The 19,423-nt window shown below is 47.8% G+C and overlaps 1 pseudogene; it reads right to left on the bottom strand.

The window, feature by feature from the left end:
- The window catches only part of LOC135054538 (zinc finger protein ZFP2-like), a 52,338-nt pseudogene that overhangs the window by 23,910 nt on the left and 9,005 nt on the right, over nt 1-19,423 (bottom strand).

Here is a 19,423-nt window from a genome sequence, read left to right as displayed (position 1 = left end):
GGTACCAAGTCCTTCTTGGCCAATCCGGAGCCACGAGTATAGTTCTTACTCCTCTCCGTCTTATAATTCTCAGTACCTTGGGTATGAGAGGCAGAGGAGGGAACACATACACTGACTGGTACACCCATGGAGTTACCAGAGCGTCCACAGCTATAGCCTGAGGGTCCCTTGACCTGGCGCAATACCTGTCCAGTTTTTTGTTGAGGCGGGACGCCATCATGTCCACCTTTGGTTTTTCCCAACAGTTTACAATCATGTGGAAGACTTCTGGATGAAGTCCCCACTCTCCCGGGTGGAGGTCGTGCCTGCTGAGGAAGTCTGCTTCCCAGTTGTCCACTCCCGGAATGAACACTGCTGACAGTGCTATCACATGATTTTCCGCCCAGCGAAGAATCCTTGCAGCTTCTGCCATTGCCCTCCTGCTTCTTGTGCCGCCCTGTCTGTTTACGTGGGCGACTGCCGTGATGTTGTCTGACTGGATCAACACCGGCTGACCTTGAAGCAGAGGTCTTGCTAGGCTTAGAGCATTGTAAATGGCCCTTAGCTCCAGGATATTTATGTGAAGTGATGTCTCCAGGCTTGACCACAAGCCCTGGAAATTTCTTCCCTGTGTGACTGCTCCCCAGCCTCGCAGGCTGGCATCCGTGGTCACCAGGACCCAGTCCTGAATGCCGAATCTGCGGCCCTCTACAAGATGAGCACTCTGCAACCACCACAGGAGAGACACCCTCGTCTTTGGTGACAAGGTTATCCGCTGATGCATCTGAAGATGCGACCCGGACCATTTGTCTAGCAGATCCCACTGGAAAATTCTTGCGTGGAATCTGCAGAATGGGATTGCTTCGTAGGAAGCCACTATTTTTCCCAGGACCTTTGTGCATTGATGCACTGACACTTGGCCTGGTTTTAGGAGGTTTCTGACTAGTTCGGATAACTCCCTGGCTTTCTCCTCCGGGAGAAACATATTTTTCTGGACTGTGTCCAGGATCATCCCTAGGAATAGAAGACGTGTCGTCGGGATCAGCTGCGATTTTGGAATATTGAGAATCCAACCGTGCTGCCGCAACACTACCTGAGATAGTGCTACCCCGACTTCCAACTGTTCCCTGGATCTTGCCCTTATCAGGAGATCGTCCAAGTAAGGGATAACTAAAACTCCCTTCCTTCGAAGGAGTATCATCATTTCGGCCATTACCTTGGTAAAGACCCGGGGTGCCGTGGACAATCCAAACGGCAGCGTCTGAAACTGATAGTGACAGTTCTGTACCACAAACCTGAGGTACCCTTGGTGAGAAGGGTAAATTGGGACATGGAGATAAGCATCCTTGATGTCCAGAGACACCATATAATCCCCTTCTTCCAGGTTCGCAATCACTGCTCTGAGTGACTCCATCTTGAATTTGAACCTCTGTATGTAAGTGTTCAAGGATTTTAGATTTAAAATCGGTCTCACCGAGCCGTCCGGCTTCGGTACCACAAACAGCGTGGAATAATACCGCTTTCCCTGTTGCAAGAGGGGTACCTTGATTATCACCTACTGGGAATACAGCTTGTGAATGGCTTCCAATACCGCCTCCCTGTCGGAGGGAGACGTCGGTAAAGCAGACTTTAGGAAACGGCGAGGGGGAGACGTCTCGAATTCCAATTTGTTCCCCTGAGATACCACCTGAAGGATCCAGGGGTCCACTTGCGAGTGAGCCCACTGCGCGCTGAAATTCTTGAGACGGGCCCCCACCGTGCCTGAGTCCGCTTGTAAAGCCCCAGCGTCATGCTGAGGACTTGGCAGAGGCGGGAGAGGGCTTCTGTTCCTGGGAACTGGTTGTTTGCTGCAGCCTTTTCCCTCTCCCTCTGCCACGGGGCAGAAAAGAGGAACCTTTTGCCCGCTTGCCCTTATGGGGCCAAAAGGACTGCGCCTGATAATACGGCGTCTTCTTATGTTGAGAGGCTACATGGGGTAAAAATGTGGATTTCCCAGCAGTTGCCGTGGCTACCAGGTCTGATAGACCTACCCCAAATAACTCCTCCCCTTTATAAGGCAATACTTCCATATGCCTTTTGGAATCCGCATCCCCTGACCACTGTCGTGTCCATAACCCTCTTCTGGCAGAAATGGACAGCGCACTTACTCTTAATGCCAGTCGGCAGATATCCCTCTGTGCATCACGCATATATAGAAATGCATCTTTTAAATGCTCTATAGTCAGTAATATACTGTCCCTGTCTAGGGTATCAATATTGTCCGTCAGGGAATCCGACCAAGCCACCCCAGTACTGCACATACAGGCTGAGGCGATTGCTGGTCGCAGTATAACTCCCGTGTGAGTGTATATACATTTTAGGATATTCTCCTGCTTTCTGTCAGCAGGTTCCTTAAGGGCGGCCGTCTCAGGAGAGGGTAGTGCCACCTGTTTAGACAAGCGTGTGAGCGCTTTATCCACTCTAGGGGGTGTTTCCCAACGTGCCCTATCCTCTGGCGGGAAAGGGTATGATGCCAATAACCTTTTAGGAATTATCAGTTTTTTATCAGGGGAAACCCACGCTTCATCACACACTTCATTTAATTCCTCAGATGCAGGAAAAACTACAGGCAGTTTTTTCTCACCAAACATAATACCCTTTTTAGTGGTACTTGTATTATCAGAAATATGTAAAACATTTTTCATTGCCTCAATCATGTAACGTGTGGCCCTACTGGAAGTCACATTCGTCTCTTCATCGTCGACACTGGAGTCAGTATCTGTGTCGGCATCTGTGTCTGCCATCTGAGGTAACGGGCGTTTTAGAGCCCCTGATGGCCTTTGAGACGCCTGGACAGGCACAAGCTGAGTAGCCGGCTGTCTCATGTCGTCAACTGTCTTTTGTAAAGAACTGACACTGTCACGTAATTCCTTCCATAAGCCCATCCACTCAGGTGTCGACTCCCTAGGGGGTGACATCTCTATTACAGGCAATTGCTCCGCCTCCACATCATTTTCCTCCTCAAACATGTCGACACAATCGTACCGACACACCGCACACACACAGGGAATGCTCTGATAGAGGACAGGACTCCACTAGCCCTTTGGGGAGACAGAGGGAGAGTATGCCAGCACACACCAGAGCGCTATATATACACAGGGATACCACTATATAATGTGTTTTCCCCTTATAGCTGCTGATATTATCAAACTGCGCCAAATTAGTGCCCCCCCTCTCTTTTTTACCCTTTTCTGTAGTGCAGGACTGCAGGGGAGAGTCAGGGAGACATCCTTCCAGCGGAGCTGTGATGGAAAATGGCGCCAGTGTGCTGAGGAGATAGGCTCCGCCCCCTTCTCGGCTGACTTTTCTCCCGCTTTTTGCTGTATTCTGGCAGGGGTTAAAATACATCCATATAGCCCTGGGGGTTATATGTGGTGTATTTTCGCCAGCCAAGGTGTTTATATTGCTGCTCAGGGCGCCCCCCCTAGCGCCCTGCACCCTCAGTGACCGGAGTGTGAAGTGTGCCTAAGGAGCAATGGCGCATAGCTGCAGTGCTGTGCGCTACCTTGGTGAAGACTGCTGTCTTCTGCCGACGATTTTCCGGACCTCTTCTTGCTTCTGGCTCTGTAAGGGGGCCGGCGGCGCGGCTCTGGGACCGGACTCCGAGGCTGGGCCTGTGTTCGGTCCCTCTGGAGCTAATGGTGTCCAGTAGCCTAAGAAGCCCAAGCTGGCTGCAAGCAGGCAGGTTCGCTTCTTCTCCCCTTAGTCCCTCGATGCAGTGAGCCTGTTGCCAGCAGGTCTCACTGAAAATAAAAAACCTAAAACTAACTTTTTCTAAGAAGCTCAGGAGAGCCCCCTAGATTGCACCCTGCTCGGTCGGGCACAAAAATCTAACTGAGGCTTGGAGGAGGGTCATAGGGGGAGGAGCCAGTGCACACCAGGTAGTCCTAAAGCTTTACTTTTGTGCCCAGTCTCCTGCGGAGCCGCTATTCCCCATGGTCCTTACGGAGTTCCCAGCATCCACTAGGACGTCAGAGAAATTACCCTACATCCCCAAGAAGCACCTGCACCCACTGCGGACATCTGCCTGCACGTTGACATCCATTTTCAGCCCTCCTGCATTCACGGCCAGCACTGGGACGCCACAAGCTAGAGGCGCCTATCGTGAAGTAGCCATCCGGAATTGGAGCTGAGAGCTGGCCAAGAGTGCAGGGGTCGGACGCGGCCCAGCACAGGAGAGATCTCCGGCGGCTGGTGCACATCGCCGGGAGACGCGCCTATCCCGGACAGCAGTGGAGTGGCATACAAGCACGGCTGCTCACCGGACTCTCCCGCTGGAAGGTAACGGTTTCTACACCAGAGATTACAGTTACATGCAGAGAGCGGAGGCAGGTGAGCTTACCACGAGTGGAGACACAACTGATTGTATCATAGTTGTAGTCCAATGTGATACAAAGTTTAAACTTTGAGGACACAATTATTTAAATGAGGACTTCATACATATGCTGTGTCTAATACAGACACGATAACAGTCACGTGACTAATATTTTTATATTGTAGCACTGGATGCCGTTCATCGAGTTGTTTTAAGTGATATTAAAGGTTTGTTCATAAAAAGTTTTTAATGCATGATATAGAGAGATATATATGTACATTAATTGCCACAGTGTGTGGTCAGTCATTTATGCACCTGGAATCCATTAGCGCACAATGGGGGTCATTGTGAGTTGAATTTAGCACAGCACCGATCATCTTCCCTGACATGTGGGGGGACGCCCCTCCCCCTGCACAAGTTCAAAAGCATTGCACAGCGGTGATGCTTTTGTATGTGTGGAGTAACTCCCTGCCAGCGCAGCCGGCGCGGCCCACCCCCCCCCCAACTATCCATCCAGTGCCCCTTCCGTCCAGCCCCCTCCCGCCTCTGCCTGTCAATCAGAAAGAGGTGATCGCTACTGAACGACGGCCTTTGGCCGCCCTGCATGCGCCGGCGCAATTCCGACCCGATCGCTGCGATAAACTGCAGCGAGCGTTCAGGTCGGAATGACCCCCGTAGTCACCATTGAATTCTATGTCCATTTTTTAGTGCAGGTGATTTCAGCTGTTACTAATTATAGCTGTGCGCACACAGACACAGCTGGACTAGATTGCGGCTTGGTTTATTTTCTGATAGATGATCTGTTATAAACAAATTGTATAAAATATATATTAGCGCCTGGATAAGTTTTGAGAGAGTAAAAAGATAAAAGGGGTTGTATCGGTAAGATGCACACATATTAAAACATCACTTTTAATAATTGTATTAAAATTGCAGTCTTGACGGACGTCTAGGCAGCAGTGAAATACAGAGGTTAAAATCAATTATACAGATTGACTAATGGTGCTCGAAATGAAAGTATGTGAAAATGATAATAAAGAAAGAAGAAAGATGTCTGCTACGTTGTCTTTTTTTTATATATGATGACACAATTTCTCATATATCACGTTGTTATATGACTGTGTGTGCCCGTTACTCCTTTGAGATCTGTGTCCAACTCTAGATTCCTGATATTAATGTTCCCTCATTTAATTAGTCATCAGGCTAGAGGTCTGGTGGAGGTGGGAGGAATTAGAGGGGGTGGAGCTTTACACTTAACCTTTGAATGCCTATACTCCTGAATCAACACCTCTACCCACAGTCACTTCTGCTGTCCCCCACAGATTGGATGCAAGAGGAAATCAGTCGTCAGTCACATAATATTACCGAAGGAAGATAATGGCCAGCGTCACATGTGGTGTGGGCAGCACGGATGGTGTAATGGATAGCATTACTGCCTCACAACACTGAGGTCATCGGTTCAATTCCCACCAGACCAGGGCCCTAACAGTGTGGAGTTTGTATATTCTCGCCGTGCTTACGTGGGTTTCCTCTGGGTACTCCGGTTTCCCCCCACAATCCAAAAATATACTTGTAGGTTAATTGGTTCCCAACAAACCTAACCCTAGCGTGAATATAGATTGTAAGCTACACTGGGTCAGTGATAAATATACACCTCATTCTGGCTGACCTAAAAAGCAGTAGATGGTGATGATTTTCGGGCATATTTTGCCTTTGGGATGTCTATGCTCCAGCAATAGTCAGCCAGCATACTGGAACTCCAATTGCCTTGGTGCCTCTTTTCCATCATAGAAATCAGCTAATGTAAACACTCACCATGCTCACCACTGACAGTCCCAAGATTTTCTGGGTTATGGTATAAATGGTCAACAGTCAAAATGTCGACACCACATGTGAAAAAGGACGACACATGAAAAGGTCAACACGAGTTTTTCATGTTTTTTTTTGTGTTAAATTTTAGCTTCCAGCACATGGAACCCCAATTGGTGTACCACTGTCCCCTCGTACGGCACGCTGCACCCGGCACAGGTTACAATTCTCAAATGTAGTCCACGTGGATGGTAAAGTATGAAAAAGTTAGAAAAACATGAAAACTCAAAAAAACTCATGTAGGCCATATGTTGTGTTGACCAATCATCCGGATACCGATGTTCTGGGATAAAGTCTAGGTGTGAGTCCATGGAGTGAAGTTTTAAAGATACGTTGCATCCCATAGCTTTGTATGACGTCACTAGATCACTCGCCAGATCACAAAAGTTTTCTGCTTTATGATTTCCAAGGGTATGGAACAGTTCCTGACAAGGGCCCTCATTCCGAGTTGTTGGCTCGCTAGGTACTTTTTGCAGAAATGCACATGCTAAGCCGCCGCCTACTGGGAGTGAATCTTAGCTTAGCAGAATTGCAAACAAAAGATTAGCAGAATTGCGAATAGAAATTTCTTAGCAGTTTCTGAGTAGCTCCAGACTTACTCTGCCACTGCGATCAGTTCAGTCCTTTTCGTTCCTGCTTGGACGTCTCAAACACACTCAGCGTTCGTCCAGACACGCCTCCGTTTCTCCAGCCACTCCCACGCTTTTCCCTGAAACGCCTGCGTTTTTCCGCACACTCCCATAAAACGGCCAGTTTCCGCCCAGAAACACCCACTTCCTGTCAATCACACTCCGATCAGCAGAACGATTAAAAAACTTTGTTAGGCCGTACGTAAAATACCAAACTTTTGTGCAAATTTACTTGGCGCAGCCGCACTGCGAACATTTCGCATACACAGTTTGCGACTAATCGCTCCGATGCGATGAAAAATAACGAGCGAATAACTCGGAATGAGGGCCAATGTTCATCATCCATCACAGATCTTATTTGCGTCCCTATAACAATTCCTCCTCTCAGTTCTGAAGCACTTACTTTAGGAAATGTAGATTTCATGAGTGTGGATCGTTGGGTCAACGGTAACTAGGTCAACAGTCATTAGATCGACCACTATTGGTAACAGTGACTAGGTCAACACCTGAAATAGGTCGACGCGTCATTAGGCCAACTTGGACAAGGTCGACATAAGTTGTTTTTTTTAAATTGGGTGTCGTTTTCTTCGTAAAGTGACCGGGAATCCCAATTAGTGCACAGTGTCCCCTCGCATGGCGAGCAAACTTCGGACAAGGTGCCTCGCTCCACAGGTTACTATTCCCAATCGTAGTCCATATGGATCGGAAAGTATTATAAAGTGAAAAAAAAACAACAACAACAAAAAAACACCTCATGTCGATCTTTCATGTGTCGACCTTTGCCACGTCGACCTAATGCATGTCGGCCAATAGTAGTCGACCTAATGAGTGTCGACCTAAAGACGGATACCAGATTTCATATAAATAAATGCAGTAGTTTTTATCAATAACTTTTACAGATCGTTTCATCAGTCCTAGTTTAATATGCAGTGGAGGTAAATACACTTTTTCAGGATCCACTAAAGGGGTATTTAATAGAGATGTGCACTTGAAATTTTTCGGGTTTTGTGTTTTGGTTTTGGGTTCGGTTCCGCGGCCGTGTTTTGGCAAAACCTCACCGAATTTTTTTTGTCGGATTCGGGTGTGTTTTGGATTCGGGTGTTTTTTTCAAAAAACACTAAAAAACAGCTTAAATCATAGAATTTGGGGGTCATTTTGATCCCAAAGTATTATTAACCTCAAAAACCATAATTTCCACTCATTTTCAGTCTATTCTGAATACCTCACACCTCACAATATTATTTTTAGTCCTAAAATTTGCACCGAGGTCGCTGGATGACTAAGCTAAGCGACCCTAGTGGCCGACACAAACACCTGGCCCATCTAGGAGTGTCACTGCAGTGTCACGCAGGATGGCCCTTCCAAAAAATACTCCCCAAACAGCACATGACGCAAAGAAAAAAAGAGGCGCAATGAGGTAGCTGTGTAAGATAAGCGACCCTAGTGGCCGACACAAACACCTGGCCCATCTAGGAGTGGCACTGCAGTGTCACGCAGGATGGCCCTTCCAAAAAACACTCCCCAAACAGCACATGACGCAAAGAAAAAAAGAGGCGCAATGAGGTAGCTGTGTGAGTAAGATAAGCGACCCTAGTGGCCGACACAAACACCGGGCCCATCTAGGAGTGGCACTGCAGTGTCACGCAGGATGGCCCTTCCAAAAAACCCTCCCCAAACAGCACATGACGCAAAGAAAAAAAGAGGCGCAATGAGGTAGCTGTGTGAGTAAGATAAGCGACCCTAGTGGCCGACACAAACACCGGGCCCATCTAGGAGTGGCACTGCAGTGTCACGCAGGATGGCCCTTCCAAAAAACACTCCCCAAACAGCACATGACGCAAAGAAAAATTAAAGAAAAAAGAGGTGCAAGATGGAATTGTCCTTGGGCCCTCCCACCCACCCTTATGTTGTATAAACAGGACATGCACACTTTAACCAACCCATCATTTCAGTGACAGGGTCTGCCACACGACTGTGACTGAAATGACGGGTTGGTTTGGACCCCCACCAAAAAAGAAGCAATTAATCTCTCCTTGCACAAACTGGCTCTACAGAGGCAAGATGTCCACCTCATCATCATCCTCCGATATATCACCGTGTACATCCCCCTCCTCACAGATTATCAATTCGTCCCCACTGGAATCCACCATCTCAGCTCCCTGTGTACTTTGTGGAGGCAATTGCTGCTGGTCAATGTCTCCACGGAGAAATTGATTATAATTCATTTTAATGAACATCATCTTCTCCACATTTTCTGGATGTAACCTCGTACGCCGATTGCTGACAAGGTGAGCGGCGGCACTAAACACTCTTTCGGAGTACACACTTGTGGGAGGGCAACTTAGGTAGAATAAAGCCAGTTTGTGCAAGGGCCTCCAAATTGCCTCTTTTTCCTGCCAGTATAAGTACGGACTGTGTGACGTGCCTACTTGGATGCGGTCACTCATATAATCCTCCACCATTCTTTCAATGGTGAGAGAATCATATGCAGTGACAGTAGACGACATGTCCGTAATCGTTGTCAGGTCCTTCAGTCCGGACCAGATGTCAGCATCAGCAGTCGCTCCAGACTGCCCTGCATCACCGCCAGCGGGTGGGCTCGGAATTCTGAGCCTTTTCCTCGCACCCCCAGTTGCGGGAGAATGTGAAGGAGGAGATGTTGACAGGTCGCGTTCCGCTTAACTTGACAATTTTCTCAACAGCAGGTCTTTGAACCCAAGCAGACTTGTGTCTGCTGGAAAGAGAGATCCAAGGTAGGCTTTAAATCTAGGATCGAGCACGGTGGCCAAAATGTAGTGCTCTGATTTCAACAGATTGACCACCCGTGAATCCTTGTTAAGCGAATTAAGGGCTCCATCCACAAGTCCCACATGCCTAGCGGAATCGCTCCGTGTTAGCTCCTCCTTCAATGTCTCCAGCTTCTTCTGCAAAAGCCTGATGAGGGGAATGACCTGACTCAGGCTGGCAGTGTCTGAACTGACTTCACATGTGGCAAGTTCAAAGGGCATCAGAACCTTGCACAATGTTGAAATCATTCTCCACTGCGCTTGAGACAGGTGCATTCCACCTCCTATATCGTGCTCAATTGTATAGGCTTGAATGGCCTTTTGCTGCTCCTCCAACCTCTGAAGCATATAGAGGGTTGAATTCCACCTCGTTACCACTTCTTGCTTCAGATGATGGCAGGGCAGGTTCAGTTGTTTTTGGTGGTGCTCCAGTCTTCTGTACGTGGTGCCTGTACGCCGAAAGTGTCCCGCAATTCTTCTGGCCACCGACAGCATCTCTTGCACTCCCCTGTCGTTTTTAAAAAAATTCTGCACCACCAAATTCAAGGTATGTGCAAAACATGGGACGTGCTGGAATTTGCCCATATTTAATGCACACGCAATATTGCTGGCGTTGTCCGATGCCACAAATCCACAGGAGAGTCCAATTGGGGTAAGCCATTCCGCGATGATCTTCCTCAGTTGCCGTAAGAGGTTTTCAGCTGTGTGCGTATTCTGGAAAGCGGTGATACAAAGCGTAGCCTGCCTAGGAAAGAGTTGGCGTTTGCGAGATGCTGCTACTGGTGCCGCAGCTGCTGTTCTTGCGGCGGGAGTCCATACATCTACCCAGTGGGCTGTCACAGTCATATAGTCCTGACCCTGCCCTGCTCCACTTGTCCACATGTCCGTGGTTAAGTGGACATTGGGTACAACTGCATTTTTTAGGACACTGGTGAGTCTTTTTCTGACGTCCGTGTACATTCTCGGTATCGCCTGCCTAGAGAAGTGGAACCTAGATGGTATTTGGTAACGGGGGCACACTACCTCAAGAAATTGTCTAGTTCCCTGTGAACTAAAGGCGGATACCGGACGCACGTCTAACACCAACATAGTTGTCAAGGCCTCAGTTATCCGCTTTGCAGCAGGATGACTGCTGTGATATTTCATCTTCCTCGCAAAGGACTGTTGGACAGTCAATTGCTTACTGGAAGTAGTACAAGTGGTCTTCCGACTTCCCCTCTGGGATGACCATCGACTCCCAGCAGCAACAACAGCAGCGCCAGCAGCAGTAGGCGTTACACGCAAGGATGCATCGGAGGAATCCCAGGCAGGAGAGGACTTGTCAGAATTGCCAGTGACATGGCCTGCAGGACTATTGGCATTCCTGGGGAAGGAGGAAATTGACACTGAGGGAGTTGGTGGGGTGGTTTGCGTGAGCTTGGTTACAAGAGGAAGGGATTTACTGGTCAGTGGACTGCTTCCGCTGTCACCCAAAGTTTTTGAACTTGTCACTGACTTATTATGAATGCGCTGCAGGTGACGTATAAGGGAGGATGTTCCGAGGTGGTTAACGTCCTTATTACAGCTTGACAAAGGCAACACACGGCTTGACACCTGTTGTCCGCATTTCTGTTGAAATACTTCCACACCGAAGAGATGATTTTTTTGGTATTTTCACCAGGCATGTCAATGGCCATATTCCTCCCACGGACAACAGGTGTCTCCCCGGGTGCCTGACTTAAACAAACCACCTCACCATCAGAATCCTCCTGGTCAATTTCCTCCCCAGCGCCAGCAACACCCATATCCTCCTCATCCTGGTGTACTTCAACACTGACATCTTCAATCTGACTATCAGGAACTGGACTGCGGGTGCTCCTTCCAGCACTTGCAGGGGGCGTGCAAATGGTGGAAGGCGCATGCTCTTCACGTCCAGTGTTGGGAAGGTCAGGCATCGCAACCGACACAATTGGAGTCGGACTCTCCTTGTGGATTTGGGATTTCGAAGAACGCACAGTTCTTTGCGGTGCTACTGCTTTTGCCAGCTTGAGTCTTTTAATTTTTCTAGCGAGAGGCTGAGTGCTTCCATCCTCATGTGAAGCTGAACCACTAGCCATGAACATAGGCCAGAGCCTCAGCCGTTCCTTGCCACTCCGTGTGGTAAATGGCATATTGGCAAGTTTACGCTTCTCCTCCGACAATTTTATTTTAGGTTTTGGAGTCCTTTTTTTACTGATATTTGGTGTTTTGGATTTTACATGCTCTGTACTATGACATTGGGCATCGGCCTTGGCAGACGACGTTGCTGGCATTTCATCGTCTCGGCCATGACTAGTGGCAGCAGCTTCAGCACGAGGTGGAAGTGGATCTTGATCTTTCCCTAATTTTGGCACCTCAACATTTTTGTTCTCCATATTTTAATAGGCACAACTAAAAGGCACCTCAGGTAAACAATGGAGATGGATGGATACTAGTATACTTATGGATGGACGATCGACTGCCGACACAGAGGTAGCTACAGCCGTGGACTAACGTACTGTGTCTGCTGCTAATATAGACTGGATGATAATGAGATGAAATCAATATATATGTATATATAATATCACTAGTACTGCAGCCGGACAGGTATATATATTTATTATGTAATGACTGATGACGGACCTGCTGGACACTGTCAGCTCAGCAGCACCGCAGACTGCTACAGTAAGCTACTATAGTAGTATGTATAAAGAAGAAAGAAAAAAAACCCCACGGGTAGGTGGTATACAATTATGGATGGACTGCCGAGTGCCGACACAGAGGTAGCTACAGCCGTGGACTAACGTACTGTGTCTGCTGATAATATAGACTGGATGATAATGAGATGAAATCAATATATATATATATATATATAATATCACTAGTACTGCAGCCGGACAGGTATATATATTTATTATGTAATGACTGATGACGGACCTGCTGGACACTGTCAGCTCAGCAGCACCGCAGACTGCTACAGTAAGCTACTATAGTAGTATGTATAAAGAAGAAAGAAAAAAAAAAAAACACGGGTAGGTGGTATACAATTATGGATGGACTGCCGAGTGCCGACACAGAGGTAGCTACAGCCGTGGACTAACGTACTGTGTCTGCTGATAATATAGACTGGATGATAATGAGATGAAATCAACATATATGTATATATAATATCACTAGTACTGCAGCCGGACAGGTATATATATTTATTATGTAATGACTGATGACGGACCTGCTGGACACTGTCAGCTCAGCAGCACCGCAGACTGCTACAGTAAGCTACTATAGTAGTATGTATAAAGAAGAAAGAAAAAAAAAAAACCACGGGTAGGTGGTATACAATTATGGATGGACTGCCGAGTGCCGACACAGAGGTAGCTACAGCCGTGGACTAACGTACTGTGTCTGCTGATAATATAGACTGGATGATAATGAGATGAAATCAATATATATATATATATATATATATATATATATATATATATGTATATATATATATATATATATATAATATCACTAGTACTGCAGCCGGACAGGTATATATATTTATTATGTAATGACTGATGACGGACCTGCTGGACACTGTCAGCTCAGCAGCACCGCAGACTGCTACAGTAAGCTACTATAGTAGTATGTATAAAGAAGAAAAAAAAAAAAAACCACGGGTAGGTGGTATACAATTATGGATGGACTGCCGAGTGCCGACACAGAGATAGCTACAGCCGTGGACTAACGTACTGTGTCTGCTGATAATATAGACTGGATGATAATGAGATGAAATCAATATATATATATATATATATATATATATATATATATATATATATATATATATAATATCACTAGTACTGCAGCCGGACAGGTATATATATTTATTATGTAATGACTGATGACGGACCTGCTGGACACTGTCAGCTCAGCAGCACCGCAGACTGCTACAGTAAGCTACTATAGTAGTATGTATAAAGAAGAAAGAAAAAAAGAAAAAAAACACGGGTAGGTGGTATACAATATTATATATATATATTATATACAATTATATATATTAAACTGGTGGTGATTATTAAACTGGTGGTCAGGTCACTGGTCACACTATCAGCAACTTGCAAGTAGTACTCCTAAGCAGACAATCACAATATATATTATACTGGTGGTCAGTGTGGTCACAAACAATGGCAGTGTGGCACTCTGGCAGCAAAAGTGTGCACTGTACGTTATATGTACTCCTGAGTCCTGAGTCCTGCTCTCAGACTCTAACTGCTCCCCACTGTCAGTGTCTCCCCCACAAGTCAGATAATACAGTCACACTATCACTTCAGCAAGTACTAGTAGTAGTAGTACTCCTCCTAATGCTCCCCAAAATTACTACTGTGTCTCGCTCTACTGTCTCACTCTCTTCTCGAATCTCTATAAACGGAGAGGACGCCAGCCACGTCCTCTCCCTATGAATCTCAATGCACGTGTGAAAATGGCGGCGACGCGCGGCTCCTTATATAGAATCCGAGTCTCGCGATAGAATCCGAGCCTCGCGAGAATCCGACAGCGTGATGATGACGTTCGGGCGCGCTCGGTTTAACCGAGCAAGGCGGGAAGATCCGAGTCGCTGGGACCCGTGTAAAAAAAACTTAAGTTCGGGCGGGTTCGGCTTCCGAGGAACCGAACCCGCTCATCTCTAGTATTTAACACGTTTCTACCCAGGAATAATAAGATTTTACTCACCGGTAAATCTATTTCTCGTAGTCCGTAGTGGATGCTGGGGACTCCGTAAGGACCATGGGGAATATCGGCTCCGCAGGAGACTGGGCACATCTAAGAAAGATTTAGGACTACCTGGTGTGCACTGGCTCCTCCCCCTATGACCCTTCTCCAGACCTCAGTTAGGATACTGTGCCCGGAAGAGCTGACACAATAGGGAAGGATTTTGAATCCCGGGTAAGACTCATACCAGCCACACCAATCACACCGTACAACTTGTGATATTATACCAAGTCAACAGTATGAACAAAACAGAGCCTCTCAACAGATGGCTCAACAATAACCCTTTTAGTTAACAATAACTATATACAAGTAATGCAGACAAACCGCACTTGGGACGGGCGCCCAGCATCCACTACGGACTACGAGAAATAGATTTACCGGTGAGTAAAATCTTATTTTCTCTGACGTCCTAGTGGATGCTGGGGACTCCGTAAGGACCATGGGGATTATACCAAAGCTCCCAAACGGGCGGGAGAGTGCGGATGACTCTGCAGCACCGAATGAGAGAACTCCAGGTCCTCCTCAGCCAGGGTATCAAATTTGTAGAATTTTGCAAACGTGTTTGCCCCTGACCAAGTAGCAGCTCGGCAAAGTTGCAAAGCCGAGACCCCTCGGGCAGCCACCCAAGATGAGCCCACCTTCCTTGTGGAATGGGCCCTTACAGATTTAGGATGCGGCAGTCCAGCCGCGGAATGCGCCAGCTGAATTGTGCTACAAATCCAGCGAGCAATAGTCTGCTTAGAAGCAGGAGCACCCATCTTGTTGGGTGCATACAGGATAAATAGCGAGTCAGTTTTCCTGACTCCAGCCGTCCTGGAAACATAAATTTTCAGGGCCCTGACTACGTCCAGTACCTTGGAATCCTCCTAGTAGCCACAGGCACTACAATAGGTTGGTTCAAGTGAAAAGCGGACACCACCTTAGGGAGAAACTGAGGGCGAGTCCTCAATTCTGCCCTATCCATATGGAGAATCAAATAAGGGCTTTTAGATGACAAAGCCGCCAATTCTGATACACGCCTGGCCGAAGCCAAGGCCAAGGCCAATAACATGACCACTTTCCACGTGAGATATTTTAGATCCACGGTTTTTAGTGGTTCAAACCAATGTGATTTTAGGAAACTCAACACCACGTTGAGATCCCAAGGTGCCACTGGAGGCACAAAAGGGGGCTGAATATGCAGCACTCCTTTTACAAATGTCTGAACTTCAGGTAGCGAAGCTAGTTCTTTCTGGAAGAAAATCGACAGAGCCGAGATCTGTACCTTAATGGAGCCTAATTTCAGGCCCATAGTCACTCCTGTCTGTAGGAAGTGTAGAAATCGACCCAGTTGAAATTCCTCTGTTGGGGCCTTTTTGGCCTCACACCAAGCAACATATTTTCGCCATATGCGGTGATAATGTTTTGCGGTTACATCTTTCCTGGCTTTAATCAGCGTAGGAATGACTTCCTCCGGAATGCCCTTTTCCTTTAGGATCCGCCGTTCAACCGCCATGCCGTCAAACGCAGCCGCGGTAAGTCTTGGAACAGACAGAGCCCCTGCTGCAGCAGGTCCTGTCTGAGCGGCAGAGGCAATGGGTCCTCTGAGATTAACTCTTGAAGTTCCGGGTACCAAGACCTTCTTGGCCAATCCGGAACAATGAGTAAAGTTCTTACTCCTCTTTTACTTATTATCCTCAGTACCTTGGCTATGAGAGGAAGAGGTGTCACTAGAGTGTCCACCGCTATAACCTGAGGGTCCCTTGACCTGGCGCAATATTTTTCTAGTTTTTTGTTTAGGCGGGACGCCATCATGTCCACCTGTGGTTTTTCCCAATGGTTTATTATCTGTTGGAAAACTTCTGGATGAAGTCCCCACTCTCCCGGGTGGAGGTCGTGTCTGCTGAGGAAGTCCGCTTCCCAGTTGTCCACTCCCGGAATGAACACCGCTGACAAGGCTAACACGTGATTTTCCGCCCATCGGAGAATCCTTGTGGCTTCTGCCATCGCCGCCCTGCTTCTTGTGCCGCCCTGTCGGTTTACATGGGCGACCGCCGTGATGTTGTCTGACTGGATCAGAACCGGTTGGTTTTGAAGCAGGGCCTTTGCCTTTGCCTGACTCAGGGCATTGTAAATGGCCCTCAATTCCAGAACATTTATGTGTAGGGAAGTTTTGTGACTTGTCCAAAGTCCTTGGAAGTTTCTTCCCAACGTTACTGCCCCCCAGCCTCGAAGGCTGGCATCCGTGGTCACCAGGACCCAGTCCTGTATGCCGAATCTGCGGCCCTCCACGAGATGAGCACTCTGCAGCCACCACAAGAGAGACACCCTGGTCCATGGAGACAGGGTTATCAGCCAATGCATTTGAAGATGCGATCCGGACCATTGGTCCAAGAGGTCCTACTGAAAAATTCTGGCATGGAACCTGCCGAATGGGATCGCCTCGTAGGAAGCTACCATCTTTCCCAGGACTCGTGTGCAGTGATGCACCGACACCTGTTTCGGTTTTAGGAGGCCTCTGACCAGAGATGACAGCTCCTTGGCTTTTTCCTCTGGGAGAAACACTTTTTTTTTCTGGACTGTGTCCAGAATCAGTCCCAGGAACAGTAGGCGTGTCGCAGGAACCAGCTGTGACTTTGGAATATTCAGAATCCAACCATGCTGGTGTAGCACCTCCTGAGATAGTGCTACACCCACTAACAACTGCTCTCTGGATCTCGCTTTTATCAGGAGATCGTCCAAGTATGGGATAATTAAAACTCCCTTTTTTCGAAGGAGTATCATCATTTCGGCCATTACCTTGGTAAATACCCTCGGTGCCGTGGACAGGCCGAACGGCAACGTCTGGAATTGGTAATGACAATCCTGTACCACAAATCTGAGGTACTCCTGGTGAGGATGGTAAATGGGGACATGTAGGTAAGCATCCTTGATGTCTAGAGATACCATGTAATCCCCCTCTTCCAGGCTTGCAATAACCGCCCTGAGAGATTCCATCTTGAACCTGAATTTTTTTAGATATGTGTTCAAGGATTTTAAATTTAAAATGGGTCTCACCGAACCGTCCGGTTTCGGTACCACAAACATTGTGGAATAGTAACCCCGTCCCTGTTGAAGTAGGGGCACTTTGACTATCACCTGCTGGGAATACAGCTTGTGAATTGCCTCTAATACAGCCTCCCTGTCTGAGGGAGTCGTTGGTAAGGCAGATTTGAGGAAACGGCGGGGGGGGGGGGGGGGGGTAATGTCTCGAATTCCAGCTTGTACCCCTGAGAAACCACTTGAACCTCTACCTCGCCTGTTCTTTTGGGGACGAAAGGACTGCACCTGATAATACGGTGCTTTCTTTGGTTGTGAGGGGACATGTGGTAAGAAAGCCGACTTCCCAGCCGTTGCTGTGGACACTAGGTCCGAAAGACCATCCCCAAACAACTCCTCACCCTTGTAAGGCAAAACTTCCATGTGCCTTTTAGAATCTGCATCTCCTGTCCACTGCCGGGTCCATAACCCTCTTCTGGCAGAAATGGACAGCGCACTGATTTGAGATGCCAGCCGGCAAATATCCCTCTGTGCATCTCTTATGTAAAAGACCGCGTCTTTAATATGCTCTATGTTAAGCAATATAGTGTCCCAGTCTAGGGTGTCAATGTTTTCTGACAGGGATTCCGACCACGCCGCTGCAGCACTGCACATCCAGGCTGAAGCAATAGCTGGTCTCAGTATAATACCTGTGTGTGTATATACAGACTTCAGTATAGCCTCCTGCTTTCTATCAGCAGGCTCCTTTAGGGCGGCCGTATCCGGAGACGGTAGTGCCACCTTTTTTGACAAACGTGTGAGCGCTTTATCCACCCTAGGTGGTGTTTCCCAACGTGACCTATCCTCTGGCGGGAAAGGGTACGCCATTAGTAATCTTTTTGAAATCACCAATTTTCTATCGGGGAAGCCCATGCTACCTCATACACATCATTTAATTCTTCAGAAGGGGGAAAAACTACTGGAAGTTTTTTCTCCCCAAACATAATACCCTTTTTTGTGGTACCTGGGGTTACATCAGAAATGTGTAAAACATTTTTCATTGCCTCAATCATATAACGAGTGGCCCTAGTGGACATTACATTTGCGTCATTGTCGTCGACACTGGTATCAGTATCCGTGTCGACATCTGTGTCTGCCATCTGAGGTAGCGGGCGCTTTAAAGCCCCAGATGACCTTTGAGACGCCTGGGCAGGCACGAGCTGAGAAGCCGGCTGTCCCACATTTGGCATGTCGTCAAATTTTTTATGTAAGGAGTCGACTCTTTCACGTAATTCCTTCCACAAGTCCATCCACTCAGGTGTCTGCCCCGCAGGGGGTGACAACACATGTATAGGCACCTGCTCCTCCTCCACATCAGCCTCCTCATCAAACATGTCGACACAGCCGTACCGACACACCGCACACACACAGGGAATGCTCTGATAGAAGACAGGACCCCACAAAGCCCTTTGGGGAGACAGAGGGAGAGTATGCCAGCACACACCAGAGCGCTATATAACACAAGGATTAACTAAATTATATCCCCTTATAGCTGCTGTACACTTATATTGCGCCTAAATTTGTGCCACCCCTCTCTTTTTTACCCTTTCTGTAGCGTAGTCTGCAGGGGAGAGCCAGGGAGCTTCCTTCCAGCGGAGCTGTGAGGGAGAAATGGCGCCAGTATGCTGAAGGAGATAGCTCCGCCCCCTTTTCGGCTGACTTTTCTCCCGCTATTTTCTGTATTCTGGCAGGGGTAATTATCACATATATAGCCTCTGGGGCTATATATTGTGATATTTTTGCCAGCCAAGGTGTATAAATTGCTGCTCAGGGCGCCCCCCCCCCCCCAGCGCCCTGCACCCTCAGTGACCGCAGTGTGAAGTGTGTATGAGGAGCAATGGCGCACAGCTGCAGTGCTGTGCGCTACCTTGGAGAAGACTGATGTCTTCAGCCGCCGATTTTCCGGACTCTTCTTGCTTCTGGCTCTGTAAGGGGGCCGGCGGCGCTGCTCCGGGACCGAACATCAATGGACGGTTCCATGCGTTCGATTCCTCTGG

Source organism: Pseudophryne corroboree, chromosome 3, assembly GCF_028390025.1.
Source record: "Pseudophryne corroboree isolate aPseCor3 chromosome 3, aPseCor3.hap2, whole genome shotgun sequence".
Lineage (NCBI taxonomy): Eukaryota > Metazoa > Chordata > Amphibia > Anura > Myobatrachidae > Pseudophryne > Pseudophryne corroboree.
Note: the sequence above shows the minus strand (reverse complement) of the source record. Positions and strands in the feature narration are given on the sequence as shown.